We start from the raw sequence: 17,027 nt of genomic DNA, 5'->3' as shown, positions 1-17,027 counted from the left end.
ACTCTCCCTCTGCAGATCTATCTCCCCATTGGGGTAACTGTTCCCACCATTGGACTGAGTAAGAACCAAGTGATTTAATGGATGTGAGAACACCTAAAATAGGGCCTGGCCCACTCAAGAGATCACTTCTTCTCCTTCCTTTGTTACTTCCAAGTCTTAGATTCACGTACCACCCCAGCCTTGACGCCACGCCAATTATCAGAGACACCTGCATGCCAACACAGCACCAGCTGCTTCATCCTTGGGCCAAACCACCAGCACATGGTCCAGACCATTGGCAGGTAGACCTCAGTGCGTGGGACGCTGGGATGGCATCTCGCTTAGCCTAAGTGGGTTCTGCCAGACAGCTGTTTCTTTTCATTAAAACACACACACAATATTAAGTGATGTCTGCCAAGCACCCACCAGGGATGTTTGTGTCTCTAACGTGTGACCAGCCCCATGCTGAGCAGTGGGGATGCCAAGGTAAGATGACCCCGTCCCCAAGAGCCCAGAGTCAGCCCACGCTGAGAGGTCACACCAGCACACCAGTGGCAGATGGTTTCAGGGTCACGGACGTAAATAATGGATGTCAAACATGATCAAGACATGGCCCCAACCTTTACTTCTTGCTTCCAGCGAAGTGGTTCTCTGATGAAGCAGGACAAAAGCCGCTGTTTCCGTGGAGGCCTGGGGGCCCTGGAGTTGGGCACAGATGTTTCAGAGCACTGGGGTTCCCCAGGACTCTCAGCCCCTCTCCTCGTCCCTGACTGTAGACTTGGATTCAGGAGGGTCCCAGGTAGGGATGGACTCACCTGTTTGAGGTGGGCTGAACCTGTTGCTTCTCCGCATCCCCCTGCAGTGAGCTGAGCTCAAACTTCAGCTCCATTCTGCCTCCCATCTCGTTCCTCCCACGCCCGCCCCACGCACAGCAGCCAGAGCGGTTGATGGAGAAGACCATCAGCACTCAGTCCTGTCACTCGCCAGCTTAAAGCCCTTCACGGATGCCCCGCTGCCATCAGAAGAAAGTCCAGATCCTTAACATGGCCAACGAGCCCCCCACAGGCTGAGCCCAGCCTGCCTTTCTCAGCCTGTCCCCTCCCTGATTCACCTTAAACTCCCCCACACCAGGTCCTCACCAGGTAGAGAAGGAAAGAAGGGCATGTGGGTGGCAGGAACTGCTAGGCAAACACTCAGGAAGAGTCTGCAAGTTCAAGGAGGCTGGGACATGCCAAAAAGGTTGAGCTCCTCGGTGCAGTGGCTCCCTCTGTCCCCTGACTTTATTTACACACACTCTTTACTCCAAGCCACACTGGGTGACTCTCCATTGCCTCCTCTCTCTGCAATGCCAAACTCGAAATCCTTCCTTATCCTTCCCTAGGCTCCAAATCCTCAACACTCAGCTTTGGGCAGGATCCAAGGGCTGGACTGTAGTGGACGGGATGAAGAAGAATCCATCGGTTCCATTTCCACTTTACCATCTGCAGAGCTGCCTTCTCCATGAGGGTGGCAGCCTCTGAAGAGTCCAGGACTCTGTTCACACACTCATACCCTCAACGCCAAGCCCCCGGATGCATACAGCAAGCACTCAATATATGTTGGTGAAGCCTACAGCCAAATTTGCCTACCGGGGCCAACTAGGAGTTCAGGATGAGTTGTCTTCAAACAGGAGGTTCAGTGCCGCATGTCAAGATCTGTGGGAAAGGAGCCAGAGCACGGCTCACAGGTGCTCAGAGTGAAATGTGTCAGGGTGACATTTCCCAACTGTCCCTGATCCTGGGATCCACCAGGAGCTCTCGTTAATAACTCAGAACCCTCACGCACCCCAGAACTGATGAACCCAAAAGTTCAGAGCCTGGAAATATTCCCTTTTTATCAGACTGTGCACAGGGGGGTCTCATAGAAGGTCCTACCAGAGTAACTCTGTCCAAGCCAACACATTAGCAGCAGCGACGATACTGTAGTCAGACTGCTGGCAGCGCCTGGCCCAGGCTCAGAGCAGGAACAGCCCTGTCCCTGTCAGAGAGGAACCAGAAGAGAAGCCCTGAAGCCTCTAGAGGCCTGTCTGCCCACAGTGTGAAGTCTCCTCCAGGTGGGGCTCGACTCCCAGGGATAATAGACACTGGACCTTTGAGGAAAAAAGTGGGACCAAGAAGTCTGAAACAGAAATGATATAGAAATAATGCCTCTCTTTTTTTTTTTTTTTTAAATCAAACCATTTTATTGAGGGGCTTCAGGGGAGGGTCAAAGGGCTGGTGGACATTGAGGTCTGACATCCTTGGCCTGGCCAGGATCTCTCCAGCTTCCCAGTGGCTAAAAGCAAATGCCTCATTTAAAATTTAAAAGAAATTTTAAAAACTTCCTTCAGACTTTAGGTTTACAGAATTGTTCTCATCAGAATCCTTGATTCTTAATATACTTTCATAATATTTCCCTACGTAGCTCTCTCTTATTATTTATTTGCTTATGTTTATTACTTTTTATGGTTACATGGATTTGGTATTTTCTTTTCATTGATTTGTTATTTTATTATTGTATTTTGCGAAGTATCAGTGGATCTCCCACCCATGGATAAAATCCGTGCCCTTGACAGTGACAGAATTCTGCCCACCACAGGCCATCCCTTGAAGGCTGCAAAAATCAAACTTAGGCAGGCCCTAATTTGGGGAGAGATCCCAGAGCCCAGTTGTCCTTGGGCTCCCGTAAGGCAGCCAGGCCTGGGTTTCTTCTGCAATGGTTCTCAACCCTGCTGCATATTAGAATCACCTAGGGCCCTACCCCCAGTCATTGTGTAATTTGGGTAGGACCCAGGCAACAGTATTTTTTTAATCTCTCTAATATTTCCACTAAGAACTACTGCAAAAGATTCCTCATTCGTAGTCTCCCTACCGCTGGGTGGGTGAGATATGAGTCATCTAATACATTTGGTGAGGGAGATGGAGTGGGAGATACACCCTTAAATACACCCTTATAAAGATGCCCCACCCCCTTGCCACCTCAGGGACTCCCTGTAGATAAGGAGAGATGTGCATGGAGAGAGCATCATGGGTAAGTAGACCGTACATTTCTTAACATGGGTCCATGGAACACACCTATTCAAGAACCACTCAGGATGTTCATTAATTTTGCATGGAACCGAATTAGAATCCATAGAGGTTGAGGTTCCGCAGTTTGATTTTTTTTATATATATATACAGCAGGTTCTTATTAGTCATCAATTTTATACACATCAGTGTATACATGTCAATCCCAATCACCCAATTCATCACACCACAACCCCCAACCCCCCGCGGCTTTCCCCCCTTGGTGTCCATACGTTTGTTCTCTACATCTGTGTCTCAATTTCTGCCTTGCAAACCGGTTCATCTGTACCATTTTTCTAGGTTCCACATATATGCGTTAATATACGATAATTGTTTTTCTCTTTCTGACTTACTTCACTCTGTATGACAGTCTCTAGATCCATCCACGTCTCAACAAATGACCCAATTTCATTCCTTTTTATGGCTGATTAATATTCCATTGTGTATATGTACCACATCTTTTTCCATTCATCCGTTGATGGGCATTTAGGTTGCTTCCATGGCCTGCCTATTGTAAACAGTGCTGCAATGAACATTGGGGTGCATGTGTCTTTTTGAATTCTGGTTTTCTCTGGGTATATGCCCAGTAGTGGGATTGCTGGATCATATGGTAATTCTATTTTTAGTTTTTTAAGGAACCTCCATACTGTTCTCCATAGTGGCTTTATCAGTTTACATTCCCACCGAGAGTGCAAGAGGGTTCCTTTTCTCCACACCCTCTCCAGCATTTGTTGTTTGTAGATTTTCTGATGAAGTCCATTCTAACTGGTATGAGGTGAGACCTCATTGTAGTTTTGATTTGCATTTCTCTAATAATTTGGGATGTTGAGAAGCTTTTCATGTGTTTCTTGGCCATCTGTATGTCTTCTTTGGAGAAATGTCTATTTAGGTCTTCTGCCCATTTTTGGATTGGGTTGCTTGTTTCTTTAATATCGAGCTGCATGAGCTGTTTATATATTTCGGAGATTAATCCTTTGTCCGTTGATTCATTTGAAAATATTTTCTCCCATTCTGAGGGTTGTCTTTTCATCTTGTTTATGGTTTCCTTTGCTGTGCAAAAGCTTCGAAGTTTCATTAGGTCCCATTTGTTTATTTTTGGTTTTATTTCCATTACTCTACGAGGTGGACCATAAAAGATCTTGCTGTGATTTACATCAAAGAGTGTTCTTCCTATGTTTTCCTCTAAGAGTTTTATAGTGTCTGGTCTTACATTTAGGTCTCTAATCCATTTGGAGTTTATTTTTGTGTATGGTGTTAGGGAGTGTTCTAATTTCATTCTTTTACATGTAGCTGTCCAGTTTTCCCAGCACCACTTATTGAAGAGACTGTCTTTTCTCCATTGTATATCCTTGCCTCCTTTGTTATAGATTAATAGACCATAGGTATGTGGGTTTATCTCTGGGCTTTCTATCTTGTTCAAATGATCTATGTTTCTGTTTCTGTGCCAGTACCATATTGTCTTGATTACTGTAGCTTTGTAGTATAGTCTGAAGTCAGGGAGTCTGATTCCTCCAGCTACGTTTTTTTCCCTCAAGACTGCTTTGGCTATTTGGGGTCTTTTGTGTCTCCACAGAAATTTTAAGATTTTTTGTTCTAGTTCTGTAAAAAATGCCATTGGTAATTTGATAGGGATTGCATTGAATCTGTAGATTGCTTTGGGTAGTATAGTCATTTTCACAATATTGATTCTTCCAATCCAAGAACATGGTATATCTCTCCATCTGTTGGTATCATCTTTAATTTCTTTCATCAGTGTCTTATCGTTTTCTGCATACAGGTTTTTGTCTCCTTAGGTAGGTTTATTCCTAAGTATTTTATTCTTTTTCTTGCAATGGTAAATGGTAGTGTTTCCTTAATTTCTCTTTCAGATTTTTCATCATTACTGTGTAGGAATGCAAGAGATCTCTGTGCATTAATTTTGTATCCTGAAACTTTACCAAACTCATTGATTAGCTCTAGTAGTTTTCTGGTGGCATCTTTAGGATTCTCTATGTATAGTATCATGTCATCTGCAAACAGTGACAGTTTTACTTCTTCTTTTCCAATTTGTATTCCTTTTATTTCTTTTTCTTCTCTGACTAACGAGGCTAGGACTTCCAAAACTATGTTGAATAATTGCAGCGAGAGTGGACATCCTTGTTTTGTTCCTGATCTTAGAGGAAATGCTTTTAGTTTTTCACCATTGACAATGATGTTTGCTGTGGGTTTGTCATATATGGCCTTTATTATGTTGAGGTAGGTTCCCTCTATGCCCACTTTCTGGAGTTTTTATCATAAATGGTGTTGAATTTTGCCAAAAGCTTTTTCTGCATCTATTGATATGATCATATGGTTTTTCTTCTTCAGTTTGTTAATATGGTGTACCACATTGATTGATTTGCCTATATTGAAGAATCCTTGCATCCCTGGGACAAATCCCACTTGATCATGGTGTATGATCCTTTAATGTGTTGTTGGATTCTGTTTGCTAGTATTTTGTTGAGGAGTTTTGCATCTATATTCATCAGTGATATTGGTCTGTAATTTCCTTTTTTGTACTATCTCTGTCTGGTTTTGGTATCAGGGTGATGGTGGCCTCATAGAATGAGTTTGGGAGTGTTCCTTCCTCTGCAATTTTTTGGAAGAGTTTTAGAAGGATGGGTGTTAGCTCTTCTCTAAATATTTGATAGAATTCACCTGTGAAGCCATCTGGTCCTGGACTTTTGTTTGTTGAAAGATTTTTAATCACAGTTCCAATTTCATTACTTGTGATTGGTCTGTTCATATTTTCTGTTTCTTCCTGGTTCAGTCTTGGAAGGTTATACCTTTCTAAGAATTTGTCCATTTCTTCCAGGTTGTCCATTTTATTGGCATAGTGTTGCTTGTAGTAGTCTCTTAGGACGCTTTGTATTTCTGCAGTGTCTGTTGTAACTTCTCCTTTTTCATTTCTAATTTTATTGATTTGAGTCCTCTCCCTCCTTTTCTTGATGAGTCTGGCTAATGGTTTATCAATTTTGTTTATCTTCTCAAAGAAGCAGCTTTTAGTTTTATTGATCTTTGCTATTGTTTTTTTGTTTCTATTTCATTTATTTCTGCTCTGATCGTTATGATTTCTTTCCTTCTGCTAACTTTGGGTTTTGTTTGTTCTTCTTTCTCTAGTTCCTTTAGGTGTAAGGTTAGATTGTTTATTTGAGATTTTTTCTCGTTTCTTGAGGTAGGCTTGTATAGCTATCAACTTCCCTCTTAGAACTGCTTTTGCTGCATCCCATAGGTTTTGGATCGTCATTTTTTCATTGTCATTTGTCTCTAGGTATTTTTGATTTCCTCTTTGATTTCTTCAGTGATGTCTTGGTTATTTAGTAACGTGTTTAGCCTCCATGGTTTGTGATTTTTTTCCCCTATAATTCCTTTCTAATTTTATAGTGTTGTGGTCAGAAAAGATGCTTGATATGATTTCAATTTTCTTAAATTTACTGAGGCTTGTTTTGTGACCCAAGATGTGATCTATCCTGCAGAATGTTCCATGCGCACTTGAGAAGGAAGTGTAATCTGCTGTTTTTGGATGAAATGTTGTATAAATATCAATTAAGTCTATCTGGTTTGTTGTGTCATTTAAAGCTTCTGTTTCCTTATTTATTTTCATTTTGGATGATCCATCCATTGGTGTAAGTGAGGTGTTCAAGTCCCCTACTATTATTGTGTTACTGTCGATTTCCTCTTTTACAGCTGTTAGCAGTTGCCTTATATATTGAGGTGCTCCTATGTTGGGTACATATATATTTATAATTGTTATATCTTCTTCTTGGATTGATCCCTTGATCATTATGTAGTGTCCTTCCTTGTCTCTTGTAACATTCTTTATTTTAAAGTCTATTTTATCTGATATGCATATTGCTACTCCAGCTTTCTTTTGATTTCCACTTGCATGGAATATCTTTTTCCATCCCCTCACTTTCAGTCTGTATGTGTCCCTAGGTCTGAAGTGGGTCTCTTGTAGACAGCATATATATGGGTCTTGTTTTTGTATCCATTCAGCAGCCTGTGTCTTTTGGTTGGAGCATTTAATCCATTCACGTTTAAGGTAATTATCGATACGTATGTTCCTATAACCATTTTCTTAATTGTTTTGGGTTTGTTTTTGTAGGTCCTTTTCTTCTCTTGTTACTTCCCACTTAGAGAAGTCCTTTAGCACTTGTTGTAGAGCTGGTTTGGTGGTGCTGAATTCTCTTAGCTTTTGCTTGTCTGTAAAGCTTTTGATTTCTCCATTGAATCTGAATGAGATACTTGCCGGGTAGAGGAATCTTGGTTGTATGTTCTTCCCATTCATCACTTTAAGTATATAATGCCACTCCCTTCTGGCTTGTAGCGTTTCTGTTGAGAAATCAGCTGTTAACCTTATGGGAGTTCCCTTGTATGTTATTTGGCATTTTTCCCTTGCTGCTTTCAATAATTTTTCTTTGTCTTTAATTTTTGCGAATTTGATTACTACGTGTCTCGGCGTGTTTCTCCTTGGGTTTATCCTGTATGGGACTCGCTGTGCTTCCTGGACTTCAGTGGCTATTTCCTTTCCCATGTTAGGGAAATTTTTGACTATAATCTCTTCAAATACTTTCTCGGGTCCTTTCTCACTCTCTTCTCCTTCTCTTACCCCTATAATGCAAATGTTGTTGCGTTTAATGTTGTCTCAGAATTCTCTTCGGCTGTCTTCATTTCTTTTCATTCCTTTTTCTTTAGTCTGTTCTGCAGCAGTGAACGCCACCATTCTGTCTTCCAGGTCACTTATCCGTTCTTCTGCCTCAGTTATTCTGCTATTGATTCCTTCTAGTGTAGTCTTCATTTCAGTTATTGTATTGTTCATCTCTGTTTGTTCTTTAATTCTTCTAGGTTTTTGTTAAACATTTCTCGAATCTTCTCGATCTTTGCCTCCATTCTTTTTCCAAGGTCCTGGATCATCTTCACTATCATTATTCTGAATTCTTTTTCTGGAAGGTTTCCTACCTCCACTCCATTTAGTTGTTTTTCTGGGGTTTTATCTTGTTCCTTCATCTGGTACATAGCCCTCTGCCTTTTCATCTTGTCTATCTTTCTGTGAATGTGGTTTTTGTTCCACAGGCTGCAGGATTGTAGTTCTTCTTGATTCTGCTGTCTGCCTTCTGGTGGATGAGGCTATCTAAGAGGTTGTGCAGGTTTTCTGATGGGAGGGACTGGTGGTGGGTAGAGCTGCGTGTTGCTCTGGTGGGCAGAGCTCAGTCAGGAGTTTGATTTTTTTAACTTGCACACCAGTGATTGTCAGGCATATGTAAGTTGGGGCATAGTTGGTGCGGTGTCAGGAACAAGGGAAGCCGAGAGCCTCCAGGAACAATTCAGAGTCTACTGAGGCCAGGTCGGCATCTTGCCCATTCTTGTGTCTCTGGTACCTATAAGGGCTTAGAGGATGAATACTGAGCCTGGAACATGTACACACATTGTACTTTAGGCAAGACTCATTTTCTTACAAATGACAGACATCTAGCTCAAACAAGCTTAACTGAAAAGAGGAATCCAGTGGCTTATTTAGCTGAGCAATTCATGGGCACATTCAGGCAAAGCTGGATCCAGGTACCCAATTGCCAATCATTCCCCACTCCCCTCCATCTCTCTCTCCCTCTCTCTATCCATATCTCAGTTGTGCTTCTCTCTGTGGATAGCCAGGGAAATTGGATAATGACAGCTCCATGTATAGTTCTCATGGCTTAGCATCCTCAGTAAAAAATGAGACCTTCTGCAACACCTCTGCCAAACTCTAGTGAAGACACTGATTGGCTGATTTGGGTCACATTCCATTTCCTGCAGCTATCAGTTTGTTCCGGGAAGTGGTGGGGAAGGCAGTACTAGAATTGGCCAGCCAGGGTCATTTGTTCACCCCCCATATTGGGGATGGTCACCATAACTGACAGCTCCCTGAGGACCAGATAGAGTGGGGAAGGAAGGTTTTCTCCAGAGGATCTTGGGCAGTCAAGTAACATCTATCCACCTCACTTAGGAAACAAAATGCTCATAAACTCCTTTAATAAGTGGTCTACAGACCTAACCACTTACGCAGGGTCTGCCCTCTAACTAAACTCCTCTCCATCAAACAATCTAACCAGTCCCCCACACAGACCCTGTGATTTTTATACAACTGCCCCTTCCTCTGTACCAAAGCGTGAGCGTCATCCTCAAAACATGTTCAACCAGCCAGCTACTCCATAGCCAATCCAGTAGAATAAATACAAGTTCCTTCAGTTTCAGTAAACAGCCTCTGTGTGCGAAATATTTTACTATACTATACTACAGAAAAAGACATTTCACCCAAAATGTTTGCAGCAAACTTTAGCCCCCAGGATCTCCTTCCCCACTCCTGGAACCCAGTGGGATGGCGGCAGAAGACTCCCAACTGCATCGAGATTTTTCCATGGGAGCGACAGGCCAGACTGTGCACGTTTATTTAAGCCATTATCACATCAAATAAAACGTTGATAAATTATTATTTCTACAAGCTAAAAGAAACGCTAATAACTCAAGGCTGAACGAGGGTGAGTTTGTTGAAATGAACATGAAGAATGGAGGGTATGATGTTGGAATGAAAAACCACAGAAAATACTATCTGGAAACACAGAAATCACCTGTCTTATCTGGAAGCCTGTCTCCAGCATGGCAAATTTCGGGATTGGTTGGAGGACAGAGTGTGCCCTGTGCTCTGGGAAGGGGGCTGAAGGGTAGGGAGGCCGAGATGCTCCTCTACTCAGAAACACCGTTCATCACTGTCTGCCATTGAAGATTAAAGACGGATAATCTGGGGGATTGGTCACTTGGGTTTTGCTTCTGCCCTCCTGAAACGCTTGAACTTGCGTCCACTGTGAGCCCACAGCTAAAAACCTTACGTGCATGATGCACCCTACAATTCTCTTATTATTTCCCATTAACAGGTGAGAAAACCAAGGCACAAGGAGTTTTGGTGATTCGGGATGGATAATGGTTTTAGGTTTCCTCTCAGCATCTCCTGGACCTTTTAAAAATCACTGTCATCATGTCTCCCAACCATGGACCAAGAATATTGGAATGAGCAGAGAACTCCAAGTCCAAGCATCTCAAAATCCTTTTCATTTTACAGACATTTCAATAGGGCTTTGCTGATAAACAAAAATAAGTAAGTTCAGTGTACCCAGAAGCCAGATCCCCTGTAATAAGTTCTGGGCTAGGTTCTCCCCAGAGCAGGAGAATGTGGCATTATAGTTTAGGTTGAGTTTGTTTCTTTGAGGCTTTGCTCTCCAAATTTCTCAAGCCTTACCTACCCCAGGAAAACTGAGATATGATAACAGAGACCATATAGCCCCCCAAAACCCACATATTAACAAAGCTCTCCAGGGCTTAGTTGGGGGTCAGGGCTTCTGCTTGAGAGAATGGACTCTACCAAATTCTTGTTTCCTGCAAGAACATTTACAGGCCCATGAACGTTTTAAATATAAATGCATGGAATTTTGCAGTCGCTCAGTAATCAGGTTTCTCCACTCTGATAGTTTCCAAAACATCAAGAATTGACATATGATAAATATTTCCTTACTGCTAATAACGCTTCCCCCTCCTCCTTTTTCACCTCCTGTAACTTCTAATATGAATTTATTTTCTATTTGAAAGCCAGTCTCAATGGTTATTAGATATTCTCCCTGCTGTCACCATCAGTAAATTATTAAACAGCTGACCAAGCTTTGTTTTAAAGTGATTTTCTTATGAAGCTCAGTGACATATTTGCCACAAATACTGAATGGTGCCGCGGTCTCCAAGGACACATGAATGATTCCTATTTACTACCTTTAGCAAAATGTGTGCACGATTAGCAGCAAGAACTTGACTTGAATCACAGTTACTAGAGATGCCTGTGGCTCGCTCTCTTGACGCCTCACCCTCCCAACTGGGAGAAGCAGGTTAAGCTTCTGGATCATGTCACAAAATAGCACAGAGACCTGCCTTTTGTCACTTCTCACCTCCTTTCTTGTCTTGCCACCCCTAAGCCTCGACATACCTGTAGGGAATCTCTTCCTTATTTAAAGGAGCTGCTTCTGAGTGAATTTCCCTGTGAAGAAAACAAACCTGATGGAGATGAAATTGCTTAAACTGTTTGTGTCTCCATGTCCTCATCTACAAAATAGAGATCATAATTCCTACTTCACAGATTCTATAATGAAAACAAAGCACTGACCACAGCGCCCGGTATATATATAGTAAGTGCTCAGGAGCTGCTAGCTACTTCTTTCCTGTTGACTCCTACATCAGTACAGACTCTCTAGGTTGTAAGTGACAGAGACCCATCTCAAATTTACATAAGTCCACGAGGACACACGTTGACTTACCTAATCAAACAGTGGTTGATCAATCGAGATCCAACCAGGAACACAGAAACTGCTTCAAGTACTCACAACAGAGGGAATTCAGGAAATTGGCTATAGAGGTGATGAGGGAGCTGAGATTCCAACGAGCAATGGGAAGGTAACTGAGAAATACACAAGAGCAAGAAGCTACTCCCAGCCTTCGGCTGGAGGGACAAAGGTACTGGAAGCCCAGGGGTGCGGAAGGGCATGGGAGCCAGAACCATGACAGATGTCCAGGGGAAGCTGAAGCTAAGGAGAACACTTCTTTACTGCTGGAGAAATCACCCAAAGCAGAGAGAGACGAGAAGAAATCTCCTTGCCTCTCCCTTTCCCCTGCCTGTCAGCATCTTGTCAGCCTCCCGTTGGCCACGCCCAGCTGGAAGCCAGGCAGACGTCGAGGAAAACACAACCTCCAGATTGTCTGAGTCCAGAGCACGTGATTTTAACCGCTGTAAAAACTTATACAACCTCATGAACGTCACCCGCACCTGACTACACCTGCATTATTTCTTTTCCTCCCCAGGTGTTGTGGTTAGTCCTGTCTTTGGTCATGAGCAATTTAAGGAGACTTGGTTGGGAAGTAGGTCCTTCTACTGCACTGTGTTTCCTGGGAATATCCACCAGGCTTCTGTAAAGCATCCTGAATCCAGGATGCAGTTGTCAGCCTCTGGCGCCCTGGATCTGGGTTTCAAGAAACCCATTAAGAAACATGACAAAGAAGTGGTGGGACCCCGGGGGGCAAAATGTTTCCTCTTAGGGCTCAGCTTAGGTGTTGGCTGGATCAGGAAGGGCCAGGTAGTAACTCAAGAAAAGGAAGCATCCTCATTCACTTTGCTCCCACGAGAGTTTACTCATTGAAAAGTGGATACTGAATTTGGAAGCCAGGCTCAGAGAGGCCTGTGTGCAGAATCTGGATTGAATAAATCAATCCAGATCATTTTAATTAATGATCATATTTTATAGCAGGCTCTGAATGCCAAGAAGGAGACACACTGTATCTTGTTAGGAAATCTAAGAATGGGGAGGGGGCTCCTGTGGAGATGGTGGAGTCAAGAGTTGGTACTATTCGTCTTCAAAGGGACTTAGCTAACATAACAAACTCGCCTTCCTCAACTTCTAAATCCCAAAGCCTCAAGTGAAAATGCTTCCCATCTGTTGGAAAAGTATTCCAGTCTGTGGAATCAGTCTCTTGATAAGACAGTAATTACCGGAGCAATTTTAGCAGACACAAAGGTATTTTTTTTATCATTTTAATTATTCAAAAGCCCGATTAATTATCTAGCCCATGGATCAGAGGCCAAAGAGGGATGAAACTGTGTGGAAATGGTTACCATGACACGGGGAGGGGAGAATTCAGCTGCCTTCAAACAGAACGCTGCTCTCTGTGACCTTGTAGTTACTTTTTTGTACCCTGCAGTGCTCACAGAGGATGGATCACTGAACTGGGAGTTAGGTGCCCTGGGTTCCAGGCCTGTTCTCTACCACTGGCCCACTGCATCCTTGGTTAATTTGCTTTACCTTAGCAGGACTCTATAAAATTAGTCAGGGGAAAGATAGAGGGAATCCAATAGGTGGTCTCTGAACCTCTATCAAGTACTGACAACCTAGAGGACTTCTTTTTAAGTATAGATGCCACTGGAATTTTTTCTGGGACAGAGAAAATCCAGGGAAAGTTTATGAGCATGGAAGGGCTTTGATCATATTTGGGTCTGTGAAAACAGTCAGATACCTGTGTGTGAAGTAGGTTAGTATGGGGAGAGATTGGTAGTGGGGCAATGGATGGATGGGTGTGTCCCTAAATTAATGTCTGCTTTTGGAAGGAAAAAAGTTGTCCCCATTTATTAAGCATTTATTGAGCACCTCACGTATACCTGTGGCCCTTGTGAGGTACTGTGGAGACACAGGCTCTGCCTTCAAGGAGTTTGCTAGGGCAAGGATGCCTTCCTCAGATGGTAGCCCACTGATAGGTATATTTGGTTAACAACATCAGAATATTCTGGAAGCAGAGATGTTGTTCACTTTTGCTGACACGGTGAGTCATGCCCCAAGCCTCTGTATAAGCCGTCTCTTACAGACCCAGTGATGAGACCGTCTCCCCAGGCCTGTGCCCTGTGCACTTCACAGAGCACTTGCCTCACCTCCATCATAGCTCCCAACACTCACTCCTCGCTTTTGTCCAGGCTTAAGTGTTGGAGATCACATAATGCTTCCCATGTGAGAAATTCCCAGTCAACGTTGGGAGAGTCAACAAAGAGCTTTCAACTGATTCTCTTAGTATTTGCTCCAACAACCCACAGTGTGTTCCTTCTTGCTTACCTCCTAGAGTAAAGCCATGGTTAAGAGCTTGAGCCTGGGAGCTGGACCATCCAGTTTGAATCCCTGCTCTGCTGCTTTCTTGGCTGTGTGACCTTGGACAAGTCACATAACCTCTCTGTGCCTCGGTTTCCCTGTATGTAAAACAAATTTCCTGTTATAAAGATTAAAGTGAAATGTCTGCACACAGGAGATGTGCTATACATGACAGGTAAATAGCTATGTTACTTTATGCAGTTTTATTCAGTTCTATGGGATTCAGTTACTCTACGTCTAAAATGAGACAGTAATCCTTATGCATGTATTCAACAAATGTTTACTGAGGTCATATTATGTGTCGATCACTGTTGTGGGAGCTGAAGATCCCACACAAAATAAGGCAAGGTCCCTGTCCACATGGAGTTTGCAGTCTTGTAGCCGAAGGGGACAGACAGGACAACCAAGTAAATGTGTGATATAGAAAAAATGCATAAAGCAGGTTAATGTGGTGGTGTGTGTCCTTTATAAGATACAGTGGTCAGGGAAGTCCTTTCTGGTGTGACGACATGTGAGCAGTGATCTGAGTCAACAGAACAAGTGATCTGAAGGCAGAAGCGGACTGAGGTCGTAAGGAACAGCAGGTGAAAGGGTCTGAGGCAAAGCCATGCATGACACATGCAAGGAACACCTATGGGACCACCATGGCTGAAGAAGAGGAGATGACAAAGTGGTGGGTGGGATCCCCAGGGGGAGACTCAGGAGCTAGAGCACAGGTCATGATGCGGAGAGCATCCTAAGTGTACTTGAAAGCCATCAGAGGGATTTGAGGGAAGGGTGACGAGGTCTGACATGTACACAAATTACCATACTGCAAGGCAGGAGATGAGGCACTGGGAAGAGATACCAGGCATTCAAGAAGTTAGAGGAGAGGGACAATTACAGACTCAGGAGAGCAAGAAAAGCTTTAAGGAGCTGAGTAGATGGTCAATGGGAAGAGGCCAATATTACAAAGGACGGGAAATCTGCAAGCATGATGCTTATAGAATCCATTGGTTGATTTGTTCGTTCATTCACTGATCATTGTCCCCTTTTTTGTTCTGTGTCCTGTCCTAGGAGCTAAGGAGACAGTGGTGACTAAGATCCAGTCCACTGCCTGTCTTCAATGAGTTCACAGTGCAGGCTGGGTGGAGGGACAGGATTAGACAGGTGTTAACTCCTGTTCAGCCACTAAGATTCTGGGCTTATTGAAGACATGCAGCTCTCCTAAGAGACAGCCAGGTATTTGCCACACAAGCCGTGACATGATCGAGACAGCTCCATCAGTAAACCCACTTCACATTTACACAATCATCTTCAAAAAAACCTGTAATGCCCTTGGTCATTCTTCCAAACCTCTAAGCATGGTTCCGAATCCCAAAGGTAATATCCATCCAAAAATAATAAGTCATCCCAAAGCACAGCAGTGTAGCTTCCGTGTTAATCAAGCTCTTTGAGGAGTGCTTACCTCGAGCAGGGACTTTGCTAAGTGTTGCACAATAATTAACTCATTTCATCTTCAAAGAGTCTGCCATCACCCTGCACCTACCCCTTCACTCTGACTTCAACTGTCAGCGTGTGCGTCTTTGCCTGAGGGTTTTCTCGTCCCGACAGAGCCCGTTTTATAGCCCACATGGCAAGCCAGAAGCGTCGGGGACTTGACGCCACCTCCCTGCACGTGCACACGCATACACATGCACTCACACACGAGTGCAGCCCTTGTGGAGACAGATGGAAGTTGGTCTATACGTACCCCAGCTTCTCCATCCTTCGGGTGCATGTTTTGCTCTGAGGTACATGTTTTACAGTCTCCAGAGCTCCCTGGACTCTATCAAGTTCCAGTCACCTCCAATGGTGGCTTCCTCAGTAACTCACTGCTTCCTGGCCACCTCTCTCCTGTCTCCTTTTAGCCCTCATTTACCTTTACCTCCCAATTAATTTCTTGTCTTAAATCCATGTCTCAGGGTCTGCTTTTGAAGAAGCCAGGTTAAGATACAGCCCTGGGAATAAATCCTAAGAGTTCTCATCACAAGGAAAAAAATTTTTTCTATTTCTTTAATTTTGTATCTATATGAGATGATGGACATTTACTAAACTTAGTGTGGTCACCATTTCATGATGTATGTAGGTCAAATCATTATGTTGTACACCTTAAACTTATACAGTGTTGTATGTCAATTATATGTCAATAAAACTGAGGGGAGGAACCCTCCTGCACTGTTGGTGGGAATGTGAATTGATACAGCCACTATGAGAACAGTACGGATGTTCCTTAAAAAACTAAAAATAGAGCTACCATATGACCCGGCAATCCCACTACTGGGCACATACCCTGAGAAAACCATAATTCCAAAAGAGTCATGTACCACAATGTTCATTGCAGCTCTATTTACAATAGCCAGGACATGGAAGCAACCCTAAGTGTCCATCAACAGACAAATGGATAAAGAAGATGTGGCACATATATACAATGGAATATTACTCAGCTGTAAAAAGAAAGAATATTGAGTTATTTGTAGTGAGGTGGATGGACCTAGAGTCTGTCATACAGAGTGAAGTAAGTCAGAAAGAGAAAAACAAATACTGTATGCTAACGCATATATATGGAATCTAAAAAAAAAAAAAAAAAGGGTTCTGAAGAACCTAGGGGCAGGACAGGAATAAAGACGCAGATGTAGAGAAAGTACTTGAGGACACGGGGAGGGGGAAGGGTAAGCTGGGACAAAGTGAGAGAGTGGCATGGACATATATACACTACCAAATGTAAAATACATAGCTAGTGGGAAGCAGCCGCAGAGCACAGGGAGATCAGCTCGGTGCTTTGTAACCACCTAGAGGGGTGGGATAGGGAGGGTGGGAGGGAGACACAAGAGGGTGGGGATATGGGGATATACGTATACATATAGTTGGTTCACTTTGTTATACAGCAGAAACTAACACAAGGTTGTGAAGCAATTATACTCCAATAAAGTTGTAAAAAAACAAAACCAAAGAAAAAATGGAGGGGGGGGGTAAAAAATACAGCCCTGGGAGGGAGAGAAGGAGGAAGGGAAGGAGGTACCATATTATTATCCTTATTTGGCAGCTGAGGAAACCAAAACAGAGAGGTTGAATAACTTGCCCAAGGTCACGGAGCAGATAAGCGGCAGATCCTGGCTCCCACCCAGCCACCAGGCTCCAAAATCAGTGCTATTAACCCCGACAGTCTGTTGCCTCTGGCTGGGAGAACAGCCCAAACTGCTGAACACCAGCCTCATTTAATGTGCTCTGT

The sequence above is a fragment of the Stenella coeruleoalba genome, assembly GCF_951394435.1.
Source record: "Stenella coeruleoalba genome assembly, chromosome: 15".
Classification (NCBI taxonomy): Eukaryota; Metazoa; Chordata; class Mammalia; order Artiodactyla; family Delphinidae; genus Stenella; species Stenella coeruleoalba.
This window is presented reverse-complemented; position numbering follows the sequence as displayed.